This window comes from Emys orbicularis, chromosome 4 (genome assembly GCF_028017835.1).
Source record: "Emys orbicularis isolate rEmyOrb1 chromosome 4, rEmyOrb1.hap1, whole genome shotgun sequence".
NCBI lineage: Eukaryota > Metazoa > Chordata > Testudines > Emydidae > Emys > Emys orbicularis.
In genome coordinates, this window is record NC_088686.1 from 125,168,852 (window position 1) to 125,175,374 (window position 6,523).

Sequence of the window (6,523 nt, forward strand, 5' to 3'; positions counted from 1 at the left end):
AGTTCCTCTCCATATTCATAGATTTGAAGGCCAGAAAGACCACAGTGATCATCTAGTCTGAGCTCCGGTATAACACAGGCCATAGAACCAGGGCTGGAACCAGGTTTTTTGCCTCCCCAAGCAAAAAAAAAAAGGGGGGGGGCGGAGTGCCGCCGCCGAAGCAAAACAAAAACAAAAACCCAGAGTGCCGCCGCTGAAGCAAAAAAAAAAAAAAAAAAGGGCCACCCCAAGCACATGCTTGGAACGCTGGTGCCTAGAGCTGGCCCTGCATAGAACTTCTCCGAGTTAATTTCGGTTTGAACTAGAGCAGATCCTTCTGACAAATATCTAGTCTTGATTTAAAAATATCCGATAATGGAGAGGACACCACAGCCCTTGGTAATTTGTTCCAATGGTTAATTACTCTTACTATTAAAAATTGTGCCTTATTTCTAGTCTGACTTTATCTAGCTTCAACTTCCAGCCATTGGAACTTGTTAGACCTTTGTCTGCTAGACTAAGAGCCCTCTATTAACAGCTTTCTCTTATCCATGTTGGTTCTTAGACTGTGATCAAGTCACCCCTTTACCTTTCCTTCTTTTCAAAGAAAAGCTTTGCAGACAGCATCCACGTGCTAGTAATTTGCACATTCTGCCAAACTCTTTGTGGTATGAGCAAATAAACTTTGATCTCCCAGCTGCTCTTGGGACATGACCTGGGCATCAGAAACGTCATTTCAGTTGTGACCTTACTCACTGGAGAAGGCAGGATACTGTGAAGTTTAGGGGCAGATGAAGTCTTTGCTCTTACAAGAGCTGACCTGTGAAGAAGACATTAACCCCAGCACTTTTCTGCTCAGCAGCCAACACTGAAACTGCAGTGAGATGCTACATGGGGGTTGTGGGGAGGATGCGCATCAGAGGACACCTAGTGCTCTCTTCTGTCCCATTTCTGTGACCCGATGATCCAGCTGGAAGATCTCAGGGCTGGTTTTGAACACAACTTGGGTGTCCCACCCCATACTCCTCTTTTAGGGAAAAAGGCTAACACCCAAAATTGGGCATGTGCTGTGAGTGTGTGCTAGATGGCGGCCAGGGGTGCAAGCTGGGATCAATACTGGGGTCTGACTGGTGGGTCCAGGCAGCAGTGTGTGAAGCACCACAGGGATCCCTGAATGTCTGTCATTCACAGCCATCTCCTGAGTGAAGGAGAGAAAGATTAAATCCATGTTTGGCCATCATGCTCCAAGGGCTAATCACTGGGCATGGGGTAGAGAAGGGAGGGGGCTAGACAATACCTCCTACCTCATCCAAGCCAGAGGTAGGGGGCGAATGGGATCCTGATCCTACCATCGCCTGGCATGGCCAGACTTACCTGTGGAAGAGAAGGTACATTTTCTGGCTGACTCCAGTGGGCTCCCACTTGATAGAGAACTTGGATGATTTATAGGAGGAGTTTGGTGAGTGGAGGCCCTCTCCAGGCAGGGTGTCTCAGGCAGGTCCCTGCGGAACCAATTAGAACAGTACCTTGTTTCTGCTGCGGGCAGGTGGGAATACTCCTGGTAAGCCGATGTGACCAGTTATTGCCACCACCCCTGGTGGCGTCCATGGTTGAAGGAAAAGGAGACACAATGTCTCAGGGCTCTGCGTTATGCATGGAAACCAGAGGCCTTTATCATACCGGCCTGCATCCAAAAGTGAGCACTGGGTCGATCAAAATGAGCTGTTCCAATTTTTGACTTTTTAAACATTTTATTAGATAACATAAAATACAAGCATTGAAACGAAATGTCCTGGTGAAACAGAAGATTGAAACATGGTGACTTTCTAAATGAAATGTCATCAAGATTGCCATGTTTCACTTTCGATGAATTGGCATTCAACTGATGGATAAAAGTTCCATTGGAAAATTTCTAGTCTGTGCCTTAAGTATCTCATTGAATCAATGCCCTGCCACTGCAGGGGCCTCAGAGATTGGCAGATCTCGGTCCCGCCTGTTCTTTGCCTCTGACACAATAGCTTAGGCCTGGTCTACACTACGAGTTTAGGTCGACTTTAGCAGCGTTAAATCGAATTAAGCCTGGACACGTTCACACGAGGAAGCCCTTTCTTTCGACTTAAAGGGCCCTTTAAACCGGTTTCTTTACTCCACCTCCGACGAGGGGATTAGCGATAAAATCGGCCTTAGCGGGTCGGAATTGGGGTAGTGTGGATGGAATTCGACGTTATTGGCCTCCGGGAGCTATCCCACAGTGCTTCATTGTGACCGCTCTGGACAGCACTCTCAACTCAGATGCACTGACCAGGTAGACAGGAAAAGCCCCGCGAATGTTTGAATTTCATTTCCTATTTGCTCAGCGTGGAGAGCACAGGTGACCACGCAGAGCTCATCAGCACAGGTAACCGTGATGGAGTCCCAGGATCACAAAAGAGCTCCATCATGGACCGAACGGGAGGTACGGGATCTGCTCACCATATGGGGAGATGAATCAGTGCTAGCTGAACTCCGTAGCAGTAAACGAAATGGCAAAATATTAGAAAAGGTCTCCAAGGCCATGAAGGACAGAGGCCATAACAGGGATGCACAGCAGTGCCGCGTGAAAATTAAGGAGCTAAGGCAAGCCTACCACAAAGCCAGAGAAGCAAACGGAAGGTCCGGGGCAGAGCCGCAAACATGCCGCTTCTACGCGGAGCTGCATGCCATTCTAGGGGGTGCAGCCACCACTACCCCAACCGTGTGCTATGACTCCCTCACTGGAGAAACACACAGGGAAGTGGGTTCGGGGTACGAGGAAGATGAGGATGGAGATAATGTAGATAGCTCACAGCAGCAAGGAAGCGGAGAAACTGGTTTCCCCAACAGCCAGGATATGTTTATCACCCTGGACCTGGAACCAGTAACCCCCGAACTCACCCAAGGCGTGCTCCCATCCCCTGAGGGCACACAGGGGACCTCTGGTGAGTGTACCTTTGTAAATATTACACATGGTTTAAAAGCAAGCGTGTTTAATGATTAATGATTAATTTGCCCTGGCAATCGCGGCCAGTACAGCTACTGGAAAAGTCTGTTAACGTGTATGGGGATGGAGCGGAAATCCTCCAGGGACATCTCCAGAAAGCTCTCCTTGATGTACTCCCAAAGCCTTTGCAAAAGGTTTCTGGGGAGGGCTGTCTTATCCCGTCCGCCATGGTAGGACACTTTTCCACGCCAGGCCAGTAGCACGTAGTCTGGAATCATTGCATAACAAAGCATGGCAGCGTATGGTCCCGGTGTTTGCTGGCATGCAGACAACATCCATTCCTTATCGCTCTTTGTTATCCTCAGGAGAGTGATATCATTCACGGTCACCTGGTTGAAATGGGGTGATTTTATTAAGGGGACATTCAGAGGTGCCTGTTCCTGCTCTGCTGAACAGAAATGTTCCCCGCTGTTAGCCACGCGGTGGGGGGAGGGGTGAAGTGATCATCCCAGAGAATTGGGTGTGTGTGGGGGGGGGAGGGGGGTTAGTTGGGTTTGTGCTGCATGTTAACCAGGAAACCGCAGCCCCTCCTTTTACATTGCAAACCCATTTTAAATGGCCAACCCAATGGGTGCTTGATCTGGGAAATGAGGGCGCTGCTATTTGAAACCATTCCCACATGATATGAGGGTTAAAAAAGCCAAAAGACTGTGGCTTACCATGGCTGCCTGCAAGCCGAAATCTGTTGCCTGGCACTGCGTGAGTGATCTCTCCCACCAAATCGACAGGCCCTCAATATAAGAGGAAAAATGTGACCTTGTAACGAAAGCACATGTGCTGTGTAATGTGAACAGCAAAATTTAACGTGAAAGAATGTACCCATTGTTCTCTAAAATATGTCTTTTTTAACCACCTCTCCCTTCTCCTCCACTAGCTGCAAATGTTTCTCCTTCACAGAGGCTAGTGAAGATTAGAAAGAGAAAACGGAGGACGCGGGACGATATGTTCACGGAGCTCCAGATGTCCTCCCACGCTGACAGAGCACAGCAGAATGCGTGGAGGCAGTCAATGTCAGACTACAGAAAAGCACAATATGAACGAGAGGAGAGGTGGCGGGCTGAATCGCGGGATGAACAGAGCAAGTTGTGGGCTGAAGATGATAGGTGGCGTCAGCTTGCAGACAGAAGGCAAGAGTCAATGCTCCGACTGACCGGTAGCTGTCTGGCGTTGCAAGCTTCCACAGGGCTATCGCCACTCGCTTCTCAACTGTGAGGGCTGCTCTCATCCTGGTATTCTGGCGCTTCAGGGCAGGGGAAAGCAAGTCACAAAGTTCCATGAAAGTGCCCTTACGCATGCGAAAGTTTCGCAGCCACTGGGAATCGTCCCACACCTGCAGCACGATGCGGTCCCACCAGTCTGTGCTTGTTTCCCGGGCCCAGAATTGGCGTTCCACGGCATGAACCTGCCCCAGTAACACCATGATTTCCACATTGCTGGGGCCTGTGCCTTGTGAGAGGTCTATGTCCATGTCAATTTCCTCATCACTCTCGTCGCTGCGCTGCAATCGCCTCCTCGGCTGGTCCTGGTTTTGCTTTGGCATGTTCTGGCTCTGCATATACTCCAGGACAATGCGCGTGGTGTTCATAGTGCTCATAATTGCTGCGGTGATCTGAGCGGGCTCCATGATCCCAGTGCTAGCTATGGCGTCTGGTCTGAAAAAAGGCGCGAAACTAGTATCTGACGGACCAGGGAAAGGAGGGAGGGAGGGAGGGGCGAGTGACGACATGGCATACAGGTACAGGGAATTAAAATCAACAAAGGTGGCTGTGCATCAGGGAGAAACACAAACAACTGTCACACAGAATGTCCCCCCCCAAAGATTGAACTCAAAAGCCTGGGTTTAGCAGGCCGTTGATTTCACGGCGGGAGGGGGAAGCTAATGAATACAGAACAAATCTATTTTTTACATCTTAAGACGACGGTGCAGCATGACTGATAGCCCTCGGCATCTTCTGGGTGCTTGGCAGAAAATACTGGGCGCTTGGCAGTTAGTGTACTAAGACTGATAGCCACTGCAGTATGACGACGATGGATACCAGTCGTAATATACTATCTACTGCCAAAAGGCAAGGGGCTGCTGCTGTGTAGCAATGTAGCCCCACGTCTGCCAGCACCCAGATCGCCCTCGGCCTCTTCTGGGTGCTTAGCAGAAAATACTGGGCGCTTGGCAGAAAATAGCATACTACGACTGATAGCCATCATTGTCAAGACAGTTCGATAGGACTGAGCATGTCTGCCCAGGTGCCCATGATTGACAGCCACTGCAGTACGATGACAACGGATACCAGTCGTAATAAACCATCTACTGCCAAAAGGCAAAGGCTGGTGCAATGCAGCCCTACGGCTGCCAGCCCCATGTCTGCCAGCACCCAGATCACTGATGAAGGTTACCAGTCATGCTGCACCATCTACCGCCAAAAGGCAGTTAGCTGCTGCTGCTGTGTAGCAATGCAGTCCCACGTCTGCCGGCACCCAGATGACATATGGTGACGGTGAGCTGAGCTGAGCGGGCTCCATGCTTGCCGTGGTATGTTGTTTGCACAGGTAACCCAGGTAAAAAGGCGCGAATCTATTGTCTGCCGTTGCTCTGACGGAGGGGGAGGGGCCTGACGACATGTACCCAGAACCCCCCGCGACACTGTTTTGCATCATTCGGGCATTGGGATCTCAACCCAGAATTCCAATGGGCGACGGAGACTGCGGGAACTGTGGGATAGCTACCCATAGTGCAATGCTCCGGAAGTCGACGCTAGCCTCGGTACTGTGGACGCGGTCCGCCGACTAGAGCACTTAGAGCATTTTATGTGGGGACACACACAATCGGCTGTATACAACCGATTTCTATAAAACCGGCTTCTATTAATTCGACCTAATTTCGTAGTGTAGACATACCCTTAGTCTCCAGAGGACTGTAATACTTTGGTCTAATACAGGTTAATGACTTGCTTGTCCCATTACTGGGACCAGTACAGACAACAGTGAAGGTCTCGATACACACCACAGTACTGGTCCCATGACTTGTCTCAGTACAGAACCCAGTACTGGTCCCAGTTCAGACACCAGTACTGGTCCTATGACTGGTCCCAGTACAGACTCCAGTACTACTCCCAGTACTTTTCCCAGTATTTGTCCCAGCACTGATCCCAGAATAGATCCCAGTACTGGACCCAATACAGGCCAAAGCACTGATCCCAGGACTGGTCCCAGTACTGATCCCTATATAGACCCCAGTAATGGTTCTGATTCACTTTCTGTTTTACAGCTCATGAAATACTGCAGGACCAGCCACATTGTGTTCATAACGATCATCACCAGACGTCCTTGCTTTCAGGCAGAGATGGCAGGCACATAGTTTACAAGGGCTGGTGAAAAATGGTGGAAAATGAAATCAGAAGCCCATGGAATGATGGGAGGAAAGAAATACATCATGGGATGGTGAGCATGCCCCCATGATACACTGCGATCTGTTCCCAGAGGTCCCAGTGGCAGAGGGTGGTGAATTGCATAGTGGGATAGCTACCCATG